At 41.3% G+C, this 23729-nt stretch overlaps 1 protein-coding gene across 1 annotated transcript in view; it reads right to left on the bottom strand.

Annotated features, from left to right (window-relative positions):
* Window positions 1-7231, bottom strand: part of LOC128684372 (F-box and leucine-rich repeat protein 6) — a 206405-nt gene extending 199174 nt beyond the window's left edge. The window contains exon 1 of the mRNA XM_053770528.2: window positions 6956-7231. The gene's annotated coding sequence lies outside the window, so the exon portion shown is untranslated. The remainder of the gene's footprint in view (window positions 1-6955) is intronic.
* Window positions 7232-23729: the final 16498 nt, after the last annotated feature.

The raw sequence follows: 23729 nt of genomic DNA, 5'->3' as shown, positions 1-23729 counted from the left end.
CTCTGAAGCAGGCAGGGTGAGTAGTCTTGCTCGCGTGCTCTAAATTCGTCATTCCTCAGTTGGGTCGTAATCTTCAGCGTTGTCAGGTTGTGAAGATGAGAATGTCTTTACTACCCAGCCGACCCAACCCATTCCCATCACACACACACCTTCGATTTTAAGTTATGAAACTAGTCACCTTTTCATGTGTCACCGACTCGCGTGCCTCGCTCCTCTGAGATACTTGTATACAAGCTAGTTAGACACGTGACACTGGCCCGAGACCAGTTGTGTACAGGCTAGTGTTAAATACTCGCGTTTATTTCCTCTTTGCCTGTGGATCTCTTTGTATCTTGCTGCTCTATCGGTTATTTTAGGCATGAGGTGACTAAGAGTATTAGTCCTATATTTCGTATACATCTATCCCAAACGGGATACATATTAATGTTTGACGTGTTATTGGGAGTTTATAAAACCTATTTCAGATGAACACTGCCAAATTACGTAAAGTATATAGCGTGGTAACACTGGATCATATCTTTGTGTAATTACATAATCTTGTTCTGTACAGCACAAGTTAATTGTGCTTTACAAATTAATCATCCCATTGGATTGCCTTTATTTCATTTGTTTAAAATTAATGCGGAAATCCACAGGTAATCCAGGTAAATAACGCTGAAAAGTTTTTATGACCAACAGAAACAACTCATGATTTAAACTCTTATGCTCTTTGAGACCTGAGACATAACTTCCTGCCTATAATACAGATAATGACCGAACAATTCCATTTTTTTATACACCCCACGAAATAGGCTTTTATTAGTCATGAGTTTGAATGCGAATTCCAGGTCTTATAGCAAGTTGTGTGGACGTGTTGTGGCGGTTTGGGAGTTACGGAGGCATGAAGTTATAGAAGTGAGGTGTGAGACAGATGTAGGGGGTGAGTTGTGGGAGTTGTAAGCATTGTGGGTGTGGTGTGAGAGTTGTAGGGGTGTGGAAGTGAGTTGTAGGGATATATAAGTTGTGCGTATGCGAGCGAGTTGTGGGTGCTTAGTTACGTTTCTCCACTCTCCAGATAATTTTAAAACTTTCTTAGTGCATCAATTACACTGATAAAATTACTTCAAGCCAGATGATACAAATGTCATATATTCTGGGAGAAGCAGTTAACTGGCATGAGTACATTTATTCTACGACTCCTTTTTGGTTTTCCATTTTCTTATTTGTTTGTCAGTGCCACTTATCACCAACAAGATATGGAAAGTTACGATAAAAGTACTTGTTTACTCGTTATGAATAGCGTCCTGACAGTTTCATAATTGCTGCTCAACAGCTCCCAAAGGAGAGGTGTAAAAATAAAGGAACTGATAATGGCCCTTTGACATGAGTCCTGGTGGTTCCATCTCTATGGTTGGTAATAAATGATTGCTGACGTGCAATCGGGATGCTATTGGCCCTATGACTGGGGCACAGCAAGTCTTCTTGTACAAATTTGGTGTTGTAGTTAGCTACCGTCAGTGATGTGTAGATGGTGCCTCCAGTGTTAGCGATGTGAAGGTTCTTTTCAAAACTAGGCAAATTCAGCTCAGCTCAAGGCCAACCCCAACTCTGCTCCTCAGCCTGAGCATTAGGGTGACTAGGTTTGACCAATGCCTCTGGCTTGCATACAATTCCCAGAGCACATCGCAAGTTTCCTTTTTCATTATGTCGGGTTTTTTTCTATTTTCATCTGTATACAAAAGATATTCAGTACTTTAAACTGAATGCATATTTTGAATATAAAAAAGTTTGTAATACTTGTACAGTGTGGGATGTGGATTCGATAATTGGGAATTTTAGACCAATTTCTTCGCTCCTAATCTGTCAAGGAACAAATTAGGAAATCAATGTTGGATTTTCCTTAGTGATATGAAGTGCATCCAAATCAGTACGTATTATATACTTTAGTTTTTGTTAGAGCAGTTTTTATTTGGGAAGATGTCCAGTTGCCTTTTTTTCCCCTCTCACCTTCCAGAGCCATATTCTCAGTCTAAATTAGGCGAGATATTCTTGTTTCTTTTTTGCATGCTTTGTTCATATACCTAACACAATATCTTCATTGCCAAACTTTTGTAAACAGGATTAAGTTTTGGTATTCAGATTACTACTATTCACAATGTGAATTTTATATCTTGGCTAACAACAAATTTCTTCAATGATCCAGTCATTGACAGGGCACTATCTACACAATTTGACAAATATTTTTTCTATGAGCTGGTAAATGGCAAGTACAGTACTGTACTGTATTCATTTAACATAATCCATCTATAAATAACAAAAAGGCACAATACTGTGACTGAAACGATACACAAATAACCCGCACATGAAAGAGAGAAGCTTACGACGACGTTTCGGTCCGACTTGGACCATTGACAAAGTCACACTAACAGAGGTGGAGCAGGACGCCTATATATAGCCGTCCTGCTCCACCTCTGTTAGTGTGACTTTGTCAATGGTCCAAGTCGGACCGAAACGTCGTCGTAAGCTTCTCTTTCATGTGCGGGTTATTTGTGTATAATCCATCTATCTTCACAACCACGGTTTCTGAGTACCTGTATGCATGTCAGTTTTTTAACATTTAGTACTTGCCATTATTTCAATGTCACATCTAAACTCCTGAATACAGACTACCTACCAATCTCGATACCACCATTTGCTGGGTAAATAATTATTTCAACATTGTAATTTTTCATCCCTTTAACTGAATTCTGCTATTTCACAATACAGATGGCCTTTTGGCCCGCAAAACAAAATAGTCAGGCAAAGTTTTGTATCTCAATGGTCATTTGAAATAGTCTTGAGATTTATCAGAAAGGTGCCCATGCTTTTTACACGTCTCATTGTTTACTGCAAATCATTCTTATTCGACAATTTTTTCCACCTGTACACTACATTTTGGGTTAGGAAGAAGGGCATTACCATACCATCTCGTAAATTTTAGTAGCCTGCAAATCTTCAATTTATTTATCCCCTTTTATTTTAGAACCTTAATACCTGACATACCTATGGCCAGTTTTGAATGCTATTACTCTCGCAGCCTGGTCTAAGGCCAGGCTTTCTCGCTAACTGCCTGTTCAACCAGGCTGATAGTGGTTTCTGGTATGCAGGCCCACACAGCCATCACAACCTGGCTGACATGACACTTGTATGAGATAATTATCCAATTTCCTCTTAAAAACATTTACCCTCATTCTGATGATGTGCAGTACGAAGTTAAAACTCGTACATTATTTTATACAGTATACATTATCAATCCACATATAGGATGATACACAGAATTTTGGTATTACATCAATTAAGGAGATTGTAGTAAAGCCAGAAATTAAATTAAAGCATCTGTATTTGCCTGTCATACTTGTGATGACAGGTAAATATAAAAGATTTTTATTTTGCCTGATGGCCGCAACATCTAATAGTCTGGATGGGGAGAAAAAACCTGCAGACAATCAATCAATCTTTTCAGTACCAAAAGTAACCAGATACTGCCAGATGTGACATAGATAATATTGTCTCCACAGACTCCTCAATGCACCGCTCACATTTTTCCCCCTGTTCAATTCTATGATTAACAGTTAAATGATTAATCGATAGAAAAAGGAAAATACAGGAATGAAAATTCTTTAAAAGAATGGGAATAATGTGGGCTTGATCTCCTGGTACATCAACATTCAAGAACAGATCATACATTTTCTAATCTTTTACTTTGAGACTTAAAAGGCAGATTTTAACACACACTAAATATTCTGAATTCAAATGCCAATATTTAATTTGCTATTTTATAACAGTCTTTATGTATACCAATCATGAAAACAGTATGATTGCATAGTATTAGTGATACACTGTACAGCAGATGCAGTCTTTAAGTCCTTATGAGAGGGGCTAAGCACCAATGGGTTCAGCAACCTAAGGAGTATTTTACAATAAATATAAATTTGATGTATTTTGTCTTTAAATAAAATATACAGTGGACCCCCGGTTAACGATATTTTTTCACTCCAGAAGTATGTTCAGGTGCCAGTACTGACCGAATTTGTTCCCATAAGAAATACTGTGAAGTAGATTAGTCCATTTCAGACCCCCAAACATACACGTACAAACGCACTTACATAAATACACTTACATAATTGGTCGCATTCGGAGGTAATCGTTATGCGGGGGTCCACTGTATATACATAATATAGGGGGTGGTAGGAGAAAATTTTCAAACAGCTTCAGGGAGAATCTTGAGTTTTCCCTGAAGCAAGTTTATTCTTTTCTCTGAGGATGAGGGTCCCCATTACAGTTCTAGAGGTGGTACCTCCCTATAATTTGATGGTATACTTTTGAATTAAGAGTTTTTTGTACTCCCAATGCCTGGTCTTGGGCTAGGCTTGTCTGATGTTTGCCTGGTCAACAAGGTTGTTGCTGTTGGCAGACACGGGTCTGCATATCCATCGCAGTCTGGGTGATCTGGCACATGGTGGAGACACTCGTCTAGTTTCTTCTTGAAGACTTCTGCAATTGTCCCAGCAGTGTTTCTGATATCTTTTGGTAGGATGTTAAAAGTATGGGGCCACAGATGTTGATACACTGTCACTGTGCCCATGGCACCCTGGCTCTCCACTGGGTTTATTTTACACTTTCTCCTATATTTTTCACTCCAGTATGTTATGGGACTAGGCCCTCAAGTGCTTTCCACTTAAATATTATCGCAGGTGCTTGTGGCTTGGTTGATAGCTTCCTTGTCTCACACACTGAGGGTCCGGGATCAATCCTCAGCACAGGTGAAATCCTGGACATGTTTCCCCGCACCTGCCCCTGTTCACCTAGCAGTAAGTAGGTACCTAGGTGTTAGCAGACTGTTGTGGGTCACTTCCTAGGAGACAAGACTAACCTAAGATGCCTGACAGGGTCTATATAGTATATCAATGATGTCAGCTAGGTCTGTATCAGTTGTATCATGTACTTGTAGAAAATTATCATCTCTCATCCACTCCAGTGAGCACACATTTAAGACTGAGGTATTCCCATTAATTTAAATGCTTTATTGGCTCTATGCAGACTGTAAATGATCTCTGCATCTTTCCTGTTCTGAATGGGGACATCAATACTGCAGAATATTTTAAACAAGAGAGCACAAGTGATTGGGAAAGTGTTGCCCTTGGCACTATTTCCCTTGTTTTCAAAGTTCTCATTATCCACCCTGTCATATTCCTGACTGTCATGACATTTGCATTATTGTGTTGGTATTCACAGGCCCTTCTAGTTATGTATTTTTACCTCGCCTAAGGTATTTGTGCCTGGGAATCTACTAAAGCAAATTACCTAAAGCCAATAATAACCCAACAAAAAGCTGATGTATAAATGATCACTCGAGCACGTGCTAAAAACGTGCACCCTCACTTTTTAATTAATTAAAAGGTTTAAACTTGCTCAACATACAAAACGTATGTTATTACTGTGCATGCTAAGTATACAGGACATTAAATACTAATATAAACCTCTGAAACTTCCTGGAGCACTGCAACAGAGCTTATACATACAAGATACAAATACTTCTTTGATATCTCTCGTGAATGATTCGGCACAAGTTAAAAACTCGTGTATAATCCGCCCCAAAATTCGATACTCTTAAAATGTACCTCCTTGCCTTACTGCAATTCATGTAAAATACTATGCCAAACAACTCTTGAAATTTGCTTGATTTCATCCATTACTCATCCTCCTGTACCTCCTTGTTTCTGCACTTTTTCTACTTCCATATATTTATCGTATGTTGCATTCCCTTCAAAAGTGAATGCATAGTATTATCTTTGTCCTTCAGTAAACCATTGTTATATTGTCATATATTCTAACTTCTTAAATATGTGCCTGAGAACTTTTTATAAAATTGTTTTGTACTGTAGCTTCAGATTAGTTTGTTCCTGATAATACTATAATAATACTATGCAGATTTTAAGAAAATGCTGTGCATCCTATGGGCCTTCAGATTATTTTACATTTTTTATGTACAGATGTACAGTAATTCTGAAATAACGGCTTGAACTTGCTCCAGATGTTGAAAATACTGCCAGAACAAGTGTAATATATTTCAAGAGGAAACTGTATCACTATCTTTGTCAAGTGCCAAATCAACCAAGCTGTGATGGTTGTGGGGGGTCAGCAGGCTACTGGCAGCAGCAGCCTGGTTGAACAGGCAATCAATGGAAAACACTGGCTTCAGGCAGAACTGCTAGGGTAGAAAAATTCTCGAAACTAGTTACAGTTTAGAGTGAGCAGAATAAACTGTCATTAACAACTGGCTACTTTACAACTTGCACTGATGCATGTCCTTTTAACTGGGCAACTCCCACTATGTTCATGAGAAAGACTGGCCAAATAGTAAAGTGACAAAGGCTGGGAAACTATAATCAGTATGACTGCCACTACTTACACAATGTGACACTTTAACAAAATTCACTAAGTGTTTGATGGGTCACGCCTCCAAACAATAACACAAACTGTACATCCACCCACATTCCTGATCATTGCTGACACAACACTAGTATAATTTAGCTAACACGGAAGCTATATATCAAGATTAGTCCCAATTAATCTGTCCTTAGATTCTGACATAGCACAAACATGATATATACAGTTAATGTGGAAATGTTTCGTTCCTCCTCGTAGTGGTTAACACTCCAGTTAGCTCCTCGCATCAATATCACCCACACAAACAACTGATAGCCACGTTACCTGCCCTAAATGTGTAATTCTATCAATAATAAGTATCGCTGTCAGTAAAAGTGGCTGGTTTAGAAACGTCAGTTTGGTCTTGCCAGGATCGCTGGCCTGGCTCTCAACGCGACGTTTAGGCAGACCTGGGTGAGAGTTCCTGAGAAAGTCAACTTTTTCTCGCTATCTCAAGCCACTGACATCACACACAGTATATGACGCGACTCTCTAGACACTAACTTACCTCACTTCCAAGACACATTAGAGAACTCCTTCTGGTTCTTGCGAAAAAAGGGAAATATTGAAGAGTCAGCAACGGAGAGCGTCCTACTATAACAATCTGTTTGTTTATTGTTTATGGTCGCACGAACGAACAAACTTGCTTCTTTTAATTTGTGTTTTTGTCCATTTATACTGCTAATTCAACAATAAAACCTACTCGCACCTATACATAAAATTAGTACGAACACGATGGAAAGTATAATTTCGCCAACACCTTGTAACTGTAAACTGTAATCAGTAAAATAGCCTTCCCGAGAAGTCCGACATTTTGTTGGCTCGTCTGTTTTAAGTAACAGTGTTCCGTTATATTGATTCACTCGCTTAACTTTGTTATTGTTAACATAATCTTTTGTTTCATACAAGTTTATGTCTCCTATTCTAAATATAATAAAAATAGCAAAGGCTAGTATTTTCACTCGAAATGCAATGTAAAGATATGGCAATGAGAAAAACAGACGGAGCTCTCTTGCTTGTGGAGTGTTGGGACGTCGTCTGCATATTAGGAACTTTTCATTTAATTTTCAATGCATTATGCCAGCATCAGATTCCACATGAAGTATTTTAGAATCACCACAGTTGTGCTTTCGTAAAAGCTGACCATTGTAAAACACCTCGCATTAAAGAAGAATAAATGTGAGGAAGTATTGGAAAAGTGAGCGATGTGCAACAGGGATCGACCGCCCGACTTCGGGTCTAGACCATCGCGCGCACCACTGATACCAATCAATTTTAACAGCTTTCTTTACCCAATATTTTTAACACTTCAGAGTACACCATTTCAATATTCTGTTAAATGTGAGCGTAATTTATTTTTAAAATAATGACTGCTGCTAATTTTATCTGACCTCCTCTAATTGGTTTATTTACTTCCAAAACACCCGTGTGGGCAATTGGTATGTTCAGTATATATATTTTTTAAGCATATACACGCGCACCCATAGATACGTAGATGGCTTTATATTTATTTAGGTTTATATTGTCCATGTAAATGTTTTTATAGATGAAGTGCCAATCGTTGGATCTTAAATAATAAGAATTATAGGCAAGTAAGTTAACCCAGAGTAATTTTACACAAGCACACTTAAAATCTAGGACGCAATAGTTTGTCAACACAGATATACCAGGCTTGGTTGTACTATTACTAGTAGTAATAGTAGTAACAGTAGTACTGGACTTACTACCTCTTGTTTGTATTAGATATCTGGGAGTTCATTATTTGGGTCGCACGCGGCACTTGGTCACCCATGTGGGTTTGATGCTTAAACTTGTTATATAATTATTATGGGTCTCATGGAAAGAAATAAGCCACATTGATTTGGCTTTATTGGGTTATCCTGGGTTACTAGCCCTCCAGGGTTAGTCCGAATAGTGTTTTCTGGTGGTAATTATATTTATGAATATTACTGTTTTATCATCACACTCATCATAATAGCAACTGTTATAATCATCATAATCATTTCACTATCATTATCATCATCGCTGGACATAAGAGCCATAAAATGCCGACAAGTTGCAAAAATAAGACACATAATAGTGCTTAATAAGACACATAAGCAAAAAAAAAAAAAACTTTTTTATAGAAACGTTTTGGTCATGGGGCTGGACAAGGTCCAAGGACCGAAACGTTCCTTAATAAGATGTTCTAAATGTTTGCTCATGTCACTTTAACACAACTTGTTAGTATTATATATCAGGTTTTCGCCACATAAAAGGTAGAATGAACACTTTACTGAGACAACGTTTCGCTTGGTGACCAAGTATTTCTTCGAGTCATGGAAAACGTGGGAATATGTAGACGGAGTGAGGGTCATAGGGAAGGTGGGGGTGACCTAAGTAAATGAACATCTGCATAATACGTCAAGTCAAGGAGTTTGTCAAGCAAGAGAGATTTGCGGCAGGGGCGTCGTTAGGGGGGGGGGCAGGGTGACACCATTTAGGGGGTGACACCATTTAGGGGGTGACACCATAGAACCTCTAAAGAAGGTGACACTAATGCCCAAAACAGTTCTGCACCAACATAAGAGAAGAATCCTTCGTTTCTATATAGCCTATTATATATTAACAAAGTAAAAATAAGCCTATATAGGGAAAATCATTGATTTTGATGATGTGATAGATGATTTTTGCATAATTGAAGGCAAGGAAATGTAAGATCAGATTCACTGAGATGTTACCTGTACTCAAGGTCAAATGTAAGATCAGATTCACTGAGATGTTACCTGTACTCAAGGTCAAATGTAAGATCAGATTCACTGAGATGTTACCTGTACTCAAGGTCAAATATAAGATCAGATTCACTGAGATGTTACCTGTACTCAAGGTCAAATGTAAGATCAGATTCACTGAGATGTTACCTGTACTCAAGGTCAAATATAAGATCAGATTCACTGAGATGTTACCTGTACTCAAGGTCAAATCTGAACTAGTGTTTCTCTGATATTGCAATGTTTTTCTTTATTTTTAATTTTTTTTTTTTTTTGGCATTGTTGAAGATGAATAAATGTAGGATCTGTTGGCTGTACTCAAAGTGGTATTTGGGTTTATTTCCTCAATATTACTACGATTATTTATTTTATCATTAATAAAGTTAAGAAGTATTCTCCTGTTCAGTTCATGGCCCTTAAACATTCTCATTGCTAAACATTTGTCACTGGTCATGCAGTAGTGACATAACTGGAGTTTACCCCCCGCCCTTGAATTTCATGGGGGTGACACCAGAGATTCTGCCCCGGGTGACACCAACTCTAGCTAGCGACGCCTCTGATTTGAGGAAGCTGAAAATTCCTTCATTCCTGGAACTATATGTTGGTGTCCTTGGTGAAGATTAAAGCTGATAGTAATGATCTCTTATCTATGTCTCTCCTGTGACTGTTGGGTTACAGAGCTGTGAGTTTCCGGTCAGTCCTTAGAATAGTAAAAAATATTGCTCTTGTCCTGGAATCTGTTCACTAATTACTTGGTTAAGGACGGCAGACACAAAAAACTTCAGTACCCTTACAACAGGTTTTCAGGGCTGAACGACAAGTTCACATTTAAAGCACATGGAATAGGAGGAGAAATTTTTTCGGATAGAGGCATTCAAATAGGCCCTTACAACACGAGCACAGGGGTCAGTTTCACAATCTACATAAACGGTTAGCTGGCAATTTGCCGATACACCAAAATATCGAAATGACGAGGACATTTAGGAAAATAGACTGATGCAGTGGTCGGAGAAGTGGCAGATGCAGTTTAATATAGACAAATGCATGAGACATTTATGCAACGTTTGGGTATGTTTATTCTGGAAACGTTTCGCCAGTCGGTGGTTTCTTCAGTCCAATGCAGAGGACGGTATGAGATGAGTGTGAGGTAATGAGTCCCTCAGCCTGGATTCAATGTGTTTAGTCCATCACAAGTATCATATATCAGCAGGGGAAAGGAGATTATATAGGCAGGTCAGCTGTACTGGTAACAGTACAACCTGATGGTTACTCTCTACGGTAGGCTTTGTTCAATATACATTAGATCAATTTACGTAATTCCGTCAAGCTGATAAATAAGACACACGTGCAACCCGTGGGTGTCTTTATTGGTTGAATGATCCTTGTGGGTTTAGCGCTTAGTTCTGATTGTAATACTGTATAGCCCTTGTGGCTTAGCGCTTCTTTTTTATTATAATAATAATCTGATTGTAATAATAATTTATTGGATAGATGTTTACTTTGGCTCTAGTGTAAGTTTCCGTTTTCATATTTCTGTTTTGGATTAACAAAAAACAAAAAGAGAGAGCCTGCTACGTAGGTGAAACGTCTCTCCAGGTGTAGAACTTGACTTATTGTCATATATGTACCCCTCAAGGGAGGCTCCTTGATGCTGGTGAGAGGATCTTGATCTAGGGAATTTGGATGTACTCGCCTAATGTGTGCTCCGGTTTCCTGAATTGAGCCTGAATACATTCCATCCCCCCCCCCACATGCGCTGTATAATCCTACGGGTTTAGCGCTCCCCCATAATTTTAATTATAATAATGCCACATATGTACAGTTACGAAATTTAAAGAAACGTTTCGCCAAGTTTCCTTTAATAATTGTCTTAAGTATAAGACTCTTCGTGTACATCTTTGGGTGTCACCATACACTGTACAGCTGTTTACAGTGATTGTTCCAGGAATCGTTGTCCCCGAGGCCCGGTTCAGACCAGACCTTCTGGTTGACGGCTTGCTCAATCAGGCTGTTGGTGCTAGCGGCACGCAGTCCAATGTGCTCATATCTTGGCTGAACTTACTCTACAAATACAAACAGTGCTGTATAAACCTTTCGGGTTTAGCGCTTAACTTTATTATATTAATCTAGAAAGACAAAAAAAATAAGGGAGGACTGAAGAGAGAAAATCGAAAATAGGAGTAAAATGAATATATAAAGTGATGAAAAAATTTTATGAAGATAAAACTCGCAGAAATGGAATAAAGTTAGATTAATGTGGATTTAGAAAGGTTGTAGAAAACCATTGGTTTGTAAATACAGTTGTAGGTGAGTGAAATAAACTACCGAGTAGCGTCATTAGAGCAAATTCATCGGGCAGTTTTAAAAATAGGATAGATAAATACATGGATGGGAACGATTGGGTTCGTACCTAGCATCCCCTCAAGGGAGGTTCCTTGACGCTGGTGAGGGGCTCTTGATCTGGGGAATTGGATCTGTGCTCCAGTTCCCTGAATTAAGCTTAAATACTTTCCACGTCCCCCCACGGGAGCTGTATAATCCTACGGGTTTAGCAATTCCCCCTTGATTATAATAATAATACAGATTACAGTGCTCTATTCTTGTGCACTACATAATCAGTCGTTTTTTAATAAATTTATAAACATATTTATTGTCCCTGTATTTTTATTAGTGGCCTTTGCCCCTTCATCCGTGCCTTCTGCTCTTGTAAGGATTAATTTAATTGTGCAGGTTTGGAACCAGTCCTTCCAGTATTTTTTACATTCACCATCACTCCCTAGCTGTCTTTCCAGAAGGGCACAGACATCACGATCTAATGTAAACCCACTGAACCACATCAGTATGCGACTTGACTTTTTTTTTCTAAGTTCAAGTTCGACTAATCAGTTCCCTGAATCCTATAGCATGTTAGATACCAAACACTACTCGCCACTGAGTCGAATCTACCTCTTGTAAATCATTCCATTGTTCTACCACTATATGAAGACCTTTGTAGTATCCCTTTGGCACTTCGTTTTTTTAGCTGAATGCTATGGCCGCTTGTTCTTCCTGTTGAATGTGCTTGGAAATCTTATTAATTATTTCGTGGCTTATGATAACCTTATGTCTCCTTTTTTCCTCCTATCAGCCAGTAAGGGAATGTCTAATGCTTTCAGCAGGTTTAGCGCTTCGTTTCTTTTATAATAATAATAATAATAATAATAATAATAATAATAATGCTTTAAGCTTTTCTTTTTAACTTATCCTATGGTCCTGGTACCAATTTTGTAGCTTTTTAACTTTTTTTTTTATCCTATCCAGTGTTTTTTTTTTTTAAGGACATTCAGCACCGTACCATCACCACTGAATATTCCAGTTATAGTCGAACATATATTGTAAACAGTGTCTTCAGTATTTCCTCAATCTCATCCCCTTATGTAGACTGAGTTACTCAAAGTTTTTTTAGTATCGCACACTAGTTTCTCGGTGTTATTTCATTTATGGGCTCTTCTGGTTACAATATTTTGTGATTGATGGCTGATTTATAGTCTCCTCTTCCTCTTATTATCTAAAACTTTTAATATTTTATCACACCTTGTGAGCAGTATTCAGAACTTCTTAGAGCCGCCTCTGAAACCTCCTACGACTCTAAATCCAAATGACTTCCATAATAATCATAAGTCTTATAAAAATCATACCTATTACAATGATTCTAAACTTCGAACATTGAAACGTACTGCTCGCAGACTAGACCTAGCCTATAGAAACCATCGTACCCCTGAAATGCTGAGCCTCTTCCAAACTGCCCTTGCTGCTGCCAGAGAGCGTATGACAGAGCTGCGGCAAACAGACTGGGAACAATTTGTCAATGGTCTCAATGCTCACACCCCACTTAGCAGGGCATGGAGGGACATAAATAGAATTAAGGGTAACAGAACTGGGCAAATCGCACACCCTCATCCCTTGCATAGGGCGAATGAGTTAGTCAGTGCTTAGGCTGCTACATCTAGTTATGACATTCTTCCTAGTACCACACAGGCGATATTAATGGACAAATATGATGCAAGGAAGAGACTTGTTTGCTTTATGCTCAGCAAGGCAGATGACTGCAACATTCCTTTCACTAATTATGAACTTGATGCAGCACTAAGGGCAACTCCACGTCGCCTGGTGAGGATGGTATTACTTAAAACATACTCAGATTGCTGTGTCGAGTACCAGGTAATCCTTTACTTGAATTATATAACATGAGCTATGTCACTGGGGAGCTCCCTAAATCATGGACCAACATCCTCATTATTCCCATTCCGAAGCCCAATCAACAAAACTCATTTCGCCTAATATCCCTTACTAGCTGCTTGTGTAAAACATTCGAAAGGATGATTCTTAATCGTCTTATGCACAGAATTAAGCAATTCTTGTCTCCCCAGTTGCATGGCTTCATGCATGGAAGGAGTGTGCATCATTGCATTACCACCTTTCTCACTCTGCACACTGACAGCTCATACACTACCTTCTTTGACCTTAAATCCGCTTTTGATGTAGCCAACCGACATGTAATCATTAGTGAACTTGCCAGAATGGATATTGGAGGATGGCTTCTCCGCTGGATTAAAGGTTACCTGTCCAACAGAAAGTCGTCTGTGTTGTTCCAGGGACATAGAAGTGTAACTAAAGATTTTGAATTAGGAACCCCACAGGGAGGTGTGCTTAGTCCCACCCTATTCAATATTCTGATTAATGCCTTACTTAATGCTATGCCTAGCCAGCCCCATCATTATATGATTAGTTTTGCTGATGGTATAATGATTCGCACCACCGGATTCTCCAACACCCAAAACATTCTTAATCATGTACTAGCCTCGTGTCAGGACCTGGGGTTGATAATCTCTACTGATAAAACAAAGATACTCAATAGGCGTCCTCCTAGACAGAGAGGCACAGTTCGTCAGATCCAGTTGCATGATGGGTCTCTTCTAGAATATGTAAGCAAATATAGGTATCTAGGCTTTGAGGTTCCACTACTTGGACCTGTTGTAACGAGACTTTGTCGCCAATACAAAGAAAGGCTGAGAGCACTTAGAGTTGTGGCAGGTTTTCATCCCAGGTATGGAGCTAATGTTAAAATTGTGAAAATGATGTATCTTGCTTATATTAGATCATTGGTTGATTATGCGGCGCCACTACTTGCACTCGTATCTGACTGGAAGCTTGAAGGGCTGGAAAAACTGCAAAACGAAGCAATGAGGATCATCCTAGGATGCCCTCGTACTGCCAAAATTTTAAATATGCGGAAAGAACTTAATATTCCAAGCATTAGAGATCGTGTTATTGAAAGAAATACCCTTATTGTGGTCAATATACTTAGGTTAGCCCATTCAAACCCCTGCACAGAAGCCCTCCAAACTTTCCTCAGCACTGGTGAACATCCTTCCAGATGGATCGAAAAAACTGGAACCGACCTCCGCATGAACCAGCTACATGATCTATGTCAAGTTAGGCAACAGAGACACTTCCCTGCTCCATGGGATATTACCCCATTTCAAACTACCATACCTCCATTTCCCCCCAAAACTCTTCTTAAATTACAACCAAAGCTTCGTCTTGAAGCCAAACTTGATGCCTTAAGTTGTATTGATAACTTAGTCACACAGAACACTCTTTCACAAATTATTTACGTTGATGGTTCTGTTCACCAGTCCACTGGTGCAGCTGGTAGTGCTGCTGTTGTCATACAGAGTGATGGCTCTCATAAAGAAATTGGAGCACGCATCAATAACTGGGCCTCTACCCTTCAAACAGAACTGTTTGCCATACTCCTTGCCCTCAAATGCGTCCATGTATCTAAGGTTGACACTTTAATTGTAACTGATTCTTTGTCATCCATAAATGCTCTCAACTCATTAAGTATAAATTGTGGCATGCTTGTGTCTGAAGCCAGACACAGGTATGGTAAGATTGTGGACAGAGGAGTCAGAGTGCAAATGCTGTGAATTCCATCTCACATTGGTCTTCAGATGCATGATAGAACTGATAAATTGGCTAAGCTGTATGCTTTCAAAGAGGGGGTAGATTACAATCTTGGGTTGTCAGCTAGCAGTTTGAGAAAAATAATACGAAAAGAACTTCAATTGAACTTTATTGACCTAAGACTTAGGGAGATTGACACAAGTCAGTCCATCTATCATCATTCCATCGTGCAGGAGGAGCCACATGTCTATGGCGCATCCAACAAGATAAGCAGACTCTTGGATGACACTACCGCCCGGCTCCGGCTGGGTTACAAGTATCTATCGCAGGTTAAATCCTCACCACCAGATGTAGACCAAACGAAATGTAATCTTGGCCAGATCGACTATTGTCACACCTTGCGTCATTATGTACTGGAGTGCGATCAAATTAATGAATTCAGAGACAACTCACTCAAAAATGTTCAAGAAATGGCAAAGTATTTTATCCACAGTGGTATATTACAGACCATTCTGGAGAAATACCCTGACTTTTCTAGCTGTAAATAAAGCATTACCACGTGTGTGTGTTAGTTGTGTGTGTACTCACCTAGTTGACCTAGTTGAGGTTGCGGGGGTTGAGTCCGAGCTCCTGGCCCCGCCTCTTCACTGATCGCTACTAGGTCACTCTCCCTGAGCCGTGTGTAGTGGGTGTGTGTGTGTGTGTGTGTGTGTGTGTTAGTTAGTTACCATTTTGTCCTAGGCACATGTCGATTAGACACTAGGCCTGTTGTATGTGTGTGTGTGTGTGTGTGTGTGTGTGTATGTGTGTGTGTGTGTGTGTGTGTGTGTGTGTGTGTGTGTGTGTGTCTGTACTCACCTTGTTGTACTCACCTATTTGAGGTTGCAGGGGTCGAGTCCAAGCTCCTGGCCCCGCCTCTTCACTGGTCGCTACTAGGTCACTCTCCCTGAACCATGAGCTTTATCGTACCTCTGCTTAAAGCTATGTATGGATCCTGACTCCACTACATCGCTTCCCAAACTATTCCACTTCCTGACTACTCTGTGGCTGAAGAAATACTTCCTAACATCCCTTTGATTCATCTGTGTCTTTAGCTTCCAACTGTGTCCCCTTGTTACTGTGTCCAGTCTCTGGAACATCCTGTCTTTGTCCACCTTGTCAATTCCTCTCAGTATTTTGTAAGTCGTTATCATGCCCCCCCTATCTCTCCTGTCCTCCAGTGTCGTCAGGTTCATTTCCCTTAACATCTCCTCATAGGACATACCTCTTAGCTCTGGGACTAGTCTTGTTGCAAACCATTGCACTTTCTCTAGTTTCTTTACATGCTTGGCTAGGTGTGGGTTCCAAACTGGTGCCGCATACTCCAATATGGGCCTAACGTACACGGTGTACAGGGTCCTGAACGATTCCTTATTAAGATGTCGGAATGCTGTTCTGAGGTTTGCCAGGCGCCCATATGCTGCAGCAGTTATTTGGTTGATGTGCGCTTCAGGAGATGTGCCTGGTGTTATACTCACCCCAAGATCTTTTTCCTTGAGTGATGTTTGTAGTCTCTGACCCCCTAGACTGTACTCCATCTGCGGTCTTCTTTGCCCTTCCCCAATCCTCATGACTTTGCACTTGGTGGGATTGAACTCCAGGAGCCAGTTGTTGGACCAGGTCTGCAGCCTGTCCAGATCCCTTTGTATTTCTGCCTGGTCTTCGATCGAATGAACTCTTCTCATCAACTTCACGTCATCTGCAAACAGTGACACCTCGGAGTTTATTCCTTCCGTCATGTCGTTCACAAATACCAGAAACAGCACTGGTCCTAGGACTGACCCCTGTGGGACCCCGCTGGTCACAGGTGCCCACTCTGACACCTCGCCTCGTACCATTACTCGCTGCTGTCTTCCTGACAGGTATTCCCTGATCCATTGCAGTGCCTTCCCTGTTATTCCTGCTTGGTCCTCCAGTTTTTGCACTAATCTCTTGTGTGGTACTGTGTCAAACGCCTTCTTGCAGTCCAAGAAAATGCAATCCACCCACCCCTCTCTCTCTTGTCTTACTGCTGTCACCATGTCATAGAACTCCAGTAGGTTTGTGACACAGGATTTTCCGTCCCTGAAACCATGTTGGCTGCTGTTGATGAGATCATTCCTTTCTAGGTGTTCCACCACTCTTCTCCTGATAATATTCTCCGTGATTTTGCATACTATACATGTCAGTGACACTGGTCTGTAGTTTAATGCTTCATGTCTGTCTCCCTTTTTAAAGATTGGGACTACATTTGCTGTCTTCCATGCCTCAGGCAATCTCCCTGTTTCGATAGATGTATTGAATATTGTTGTTAGGGGTACACATAGCGCCTCTGCTCCCTCTCTCAATACCCATGGGGAGATGTTATCTGGCCCCATTGCCTTTGAGGTATCTAGCTCACTCAGAAGCCTCTTCACTTCTTCCTCGGTTGTGTGCACTGTGTCCAGCATGTGTGTGTGTGTGTGTGTGTGTGTGTGTGTGTGTGTGTGTGTGTGTGTGTGTGTGGTGTGTGTGTATGGTGTGTATGTGTATGGTGTGTGTGTGTGTGTGTGTGTGTGTGTGTGTGTGTGTGTGTGTGTGTGTGTGTGTGTGTGTGTGTGTGTGTGTGTTTTGTGTGTGTGTTTTGTGTGTGTGTGTTTTGTGTGTGTTTTGTGTGTGGGTGTGTGTGTTTTGTGTGTGTTTTGTGTGTGTGTTTGTGTGTGTGTGTATGTGTGTGTGTGTACTCCCTTAATTGAGGTTGCAGGGGTCGAGTCCTAGCTCCTGGCCCCAATGTGTGTGTGTGTACTCACCTAGTTGAGGTTGCGGGGGTCGAGTCCGAGCTCCTGGCCCCGCCTCTTCACTGATCGCTACTAGGTCACTCTCCCTGAGCCGTGAGCTTTATCATACCTCTGCTTAAAGCTATGTATGGATCCTGCCTCCACTACATCGCTTCCCAAACTATTCCACTTATTGACTACTCTGTGGCTGAAGAAATACTTCCTAACATCCCTGTGATTCATCTGTGTCTTCAACTTCCAACTGTGTCCCCTTGTTACTGTGTCCAATCTCTGGAACATCCTGTCTTTGTCCACCTTGTCAATTCCTCTCAGTATTTTGTATGTCGTTATCATGTCCCCCCTATCTCTTCTGTCCTCCAGTGTCGTCATGTTGATTTCCCTTAACCTTTCCTCGTAGGACATACCTCTTAGCTCTGGGACTAGTCTTGTTGCAAACCTTTGCACTTTCTCTAGTTTCTTTACGTGCTTGGCTAGGTATGGGTTCCAAACTGGTGCCGCATACTCCAATATGGGCCTAACGTACACGGTGTATAGGGTCCTGAATGATTCCTTATTAAGATGTCGGAATGCTGTTCTGAGGTTTGCTAGGCGCCCATATGCTGCAGCAGTTATTTGGTTGATGTGCGCTTCAGGAGATGTGCCTGGTGTTATACTCACCCCAAGATCTTTTTCCTTGAGTGAGGTTTGTAGTCTCTGGCCCCCTAGACTGTACTCCGTCTGCGGTCTTCTTTGCCCTTCCCCAATCTTCATGACTTTGCACTTGGTGGGATTTAACTCCAGGAGCCAATTGCTGGACCAGGTCTGCAGCCTGTCCAGATCCCTTTGTAGTTCTGCCTGGTCTTCGATCGAGTGAATTCTTCTCATCAACTTCACGTCATCTGCAAACAGGGACACCTCAGAGTCTATTCCTTCCGTCATGTCGTTCACAAATACCAGAAACAGCACTGGTCCTAGGACTGATCCCTGTGGGACCCCGCTGGTCACAGGTGCCCACTCTGACACCTCGCCACGTACCATGACTCGCTGCTGTCTTCCTGACAAGTATTCCCTGATCCATTGTAGTGCCTTCCTTGTTATCCCTGCTTGGTCCTCCAGTTTTTGCACCAATCTCTTGTGTGGAACTGTGTCAAACGCCTTCTTGCAGTCCAAGAAAATGCAATCCACCCACCCCTCTCTCTCTTGTCTTACTGCTGTCACCATGTCATAGAACTCCAGTAGGTTTGTGACACAGGATTTCCTGTCCCTGAAACCATGTTGGCTGCTGTTGATGAGATCGTTCCTTTCTAGGTGTTCCACCACTCTTCTCCTGTGTGTGTGTGTGTGTGTGTGTGTGTGTGTGTGTGTGTGTGTGTGTACTCCCTTAGTTGAGGTTGCAGGGGTCGAGTCCTAGCTTCTGGCCCCGATGTGTGTGTGTGTGTGTGTGTGTGTGTGTGTGTGTGTGTGTGTGTACTCCCTTAGTTGAGGTTACAGGGGTCGAGTCCTAGCTCCTGGCCCCGATGTGTGTGTGTGTGTGTGTGTGTGTGTGTGTGTGTGTGTGCGTGTGTGTGTGTATGTGTGTGTGTGTGTATGTGTATGTGTGTATGTACTCACCTAGTTCTACTCACCTAGTTGAGGTTGCAGGGGTCGAGTCCAAGCTCCTGGCCCCGCCTTTTCACTGATCGCTACTAGGTCACTCTCCCTGAACCGTGAGCTTTATCATACCTCTGCTTAAAGCTATGTATGGATCCTGCCTCCACTACATCGCTTCCCAAACTATTCCACTTCCTGACTACTCTGTGGCTGAAGAAATACTTCCTAACATCCCTGTGATTCATCTGTGTCTTCAACTTCCAACTGTGTCCTCTTGTTGCTGTGTCCCATCTCTGGAACATCCTGTCTTTGTCCACCTTGTCAATTCCTCTCAGTATTTTGTATGTCGTTATCATGTCCCCCCTATCTCTCCTGTCCTCCAGTGTCGTCAGGTCGATTTCCCTTAACCTCTCCTCGTAGGACATACCCCTTAGCTCTGGGACTAGTCTTGTGGCAAACCTTTGTACTTTCTCTAGTTTCTTTACATGCTTGGCTAGGTGTGGGTTCCAAACTGGTGCCGCATACTCCAATATGGGCCTAACGAACACGGTGTACAGGGTCCTGAACGACTCCTTATTAAGATGCCGGAATGCTGTTCTGAGGTTTGCCAGGCACCCATATGCTGCAGTAGTTATATGGTTGATGTGCGCTTCAGGAGATGTGTCTGGTGTTATACCCACCCCAAGATCTTTTTCCTTGAGTGAGGTTTGTAGTCTCTGGCCCCCTAGACTGTACTCCATCTGCTGTCTTCTTTGCCCTTCCCCAATCTTCATGACTTTGCACTTGGTGGGGTTGAACTCCAGGAGCCAATTGCTGGACCAGGTCTGCAGCCTGTCCAGATCCCTTTGTAGTTCTGCCTGGTCTTCGATCGAATGAATTCTTCTCATCAACTTCACGTCATCTGCAAACAGGGACACCTCAGAGTTTATTCCTTCTGTTATGTCGTTCACAAATACCAGAAACAGCACTGGTCCTAGGACTGACCCCTGTGGGTGTGTGTGTGTGTGTGTGTTTTGTGTGTGTGTGTGTGTTGTGTGTGTGTGTGTGTGTGTGTGTGTGTGTGTGTGTGTGTGTGTGTGTGTGTGTAAGTTTTGTGTGTGTGTGTGTGTTTTGTGTGTGTGTGTTTTGTTTGTGTTTTGTGTGTGTGTTTTGTGTGTGTGTGTGTGTGTGTGTGTGTGTGTGTGTGTGTGTGTGTGTGTGTGTGTGTGTGTGTGTGTGTGTGTGTGTGTGTGTGTATGTGTGTGTGTGTGTGTGTGTGTGTGTGTGTGTGTGTTAGTTACCATTTTGTCCTAGGCACATGTCGATTAGACTGGCTGATTCATTACCTTTGTAACTTGCCATGATTGTGACCAGATCTACCTGGAGTTCATTACCTTTGTAACTAGTTCAACTATCAAAACTTTGGGGTCCAGTCCCTGGACCCATTATGTACCTTTGTAATCTTTTGACTACCGCCCACAGGATGGGTATGGGGATGCAAAATAAAGATATTAAACTAACAGTTTGTAATGTTCCTGTGACCTATCATCACTTGTTCATTCCTCTTGCATAGTGCGTAGCCACACTTAATTTCCTCATCTATCAATCTACTTGGTCAGGCTTTCCAAATCTTCTTCTATGGTCTTAGTTTCATCGTTTACGTTATGTAGTATCTTTTCATCATTCACAAACATATGCACACTATTATTTGAATTCCTTGCAAGTCATATAAATTAGAAACACTAAAGGGACAAGCACCCTCTGTGTTACGCACTTTCTTACATGTACTCACCTATATATGGCTGCAGGGGTTGTTTCCTAGCTTTTGAACCCAGCCCCCTCAGCTCGCCGCTGGCCATATTAAATTTTAGCTTCGTGGGCCCTATTGTACCTGCTCTTAAAACTATGTATGGAGGTTTCCTCCACCAATTTTTCATCGAGATCATTCCACTTCCCGACTACTCTATGACTGAAGAAATACTTCCTAACATCCCTTTGACTCATCTGGGTCTTCAACTTCCAATTGTGACCCCTGTTTCTGTGTCCCCTCTCTGGAACATCCTGTCTCTGTCCACCTTGTCTATTCCACGCAGTATTTTGTATGTCGTTATCATGTCTCCCCTAACCCTCCTGTCCTCCAGTGTCGTTAGGCCGATTTCCCTGTGTGTGTGTGTGTGTGTGTGTGTGTGTGTGTGTGTGTGTGTGTGTGTGTGTGTGTGTGTGTGTGTGTGTGTGTGTATACTCAGTTGTGTGTGTGTGCGTGTGTGTGCACCCATGCTTGCGTATGCGTACTTACCTACCTATATGTGGTTGGGGATGGGTTCTAGCTACTTGTTCTGGCCCTCAACTTGCTGCTTGCCCGATTCACACCCTCTTAGCCTCATGTACCTCCAATATCGTTAGATTCAATTCTGTTAGTCTCTCATCGGAGCTCATATCCATTAGATTTGGAACAAGCCTCAATGTATACTTCTGTACTTTCTTCAGTTTCTTAACATGCTTTTTCTTTCAGGTGTGGATTCCATGCTGGCGCTGCTTACTCCAAGATGGACACGACATATGTTGCTTTACGGGGCCGGAATGACTTTTTTGACATTCTTGAAGGTTGGTCTAAGATTCGCCAGACAAGCATTGCAGAAGTGCAGAGGTTATTTGGTTGATGTAAGCCTCTGGTGATGTGTCACGTTGACTTCTCACGGTTACAGAAAGTAATAATAATAATAATAATAATAATAATAATAATAATCTTTAATTCTAAGAATACATAATACAACTTATACGGACTTAGCTGACATCAATGACATATACCTGGTTATGCAGAGCATTTCGGGTAACTTAAGTTAATCTTGTCCCCAGGGATGCGACCATCACAATTCTTACACTTAGGTACTTACTGCTAGGTGAAGAGACACAGCAGGTGTAAGGAAACACTCCCAATGTTTTCACCCGTACCGGGGATTGAACTACGGACACTCAATGTTTGAGCAAAGTGCGAAACCAACCGAGCTACGGGAGACTTTAGACTCAGGGCTAATCCCAAAGAAGTTATTATAAATATCGAAGGTAACAGAAAAGTGCAAACAACGATAGGACTTTTAAACAACAGCCACGGGTAAATTGCTAAACCAAACAACGAAAAGTGGTCGGAGAAATGGATAATAAATGTCACTGTGGACAGGTGTAATGTATTTTGCATATAACGATGTCATACGTGAATAACTTTAAAAGAAATTATCTGAAAAAAGGACCTTGAAGAAGTTATTAGCAATCACCCGAAGTATATGCAATAATCTCTAGATCTTTCTATATGTGTGTGCTATAGCTGTAGAAGTGAGTATTCTCATGCTCTCTCTCCAAAATTCTATTCACTATTAGGTCCCTGAACTCTGTACCTATAGTGTATATGGACTGTACATACGTTCTAGTGATGGGAATATATGTTAAACCGAATTTATTCTGATTTATCATTGATTGTGCTGAAAGCTGGTCCATAACACAGCGGAGTACTGTATGCCAGTAAAAAGTACTAATGTTTGTGATAAAGCCGCCCTCCTTGAAGGGTACAAGAAAATATAATTGGGGGTTAATTAGCCTATTGCTACTTGAATCCTGATGCTAATTCACAGACTACCCAGTATGACTGTTGACTATAGTTCATCCAGGGGATATTAGACTTAGTAGTAGTAGTCTTAGTCATTACGGTAGTAGTAGCAGTAGCGGTAGTAGTGGTAGTAGTAGCACTAGCAATAAATATTAATAGCAACATTAGAAGCTGAAACTCTTCTACATTTATCAAAATGAACCTTTTCAATGCTTTTTTTTAAGCTGGGAGTGTGCTATAAGAATTGGAGAGCTGGGAGATAACCTTCTGCCATCCTGAAGTCAACAAATTCAAAATCAGAATTAGAGGCAGTGGTAAAAAATATAGTTCTTGATAGTCAGAAATGTTCCCATTCTCTCTGCCATTTTCATGTAGTGTATTCATATATAAACACATTCTTTCTCTGCAAGAAAATGGGAGGAGATGCGAGTGAGAGGACGTGAGAAGGGGCGTAGTAAATAGGATGTGTACAAAAAACGGAGAAAGAATGGAATGGATGCGACGAGAGGGAAGTGACACAGCGAAGGCAACAGAGTTTGAAGAGGGAAGGGAGAAACAGGGGAAATGAGAATATGAAGGGAGAGGAGAAAGAGTGTACGGAGAGAGGCGAGAGAATAGTGAGACAGAGAGGAAAGTAGG

The sequence above is a fragment of the Cherax quadricarinatus genome, chromosome 4, assembly GCF_038502225.1.
Source record: "Cherax quadricarinatus isolate ZL_2023a chromosome 4, ASM3850222v1, whole genome shotgun sequence".
Lineage (NCBI taxonomy): Eukaryota > Metazoa > Arthropoda > Malacostraca > Decapoda > Parastacidae > Cherax > Cherax quadricarinatus.
This window is presented reverse-complemented; position numbering and strand designations above follow the sequence as displayed.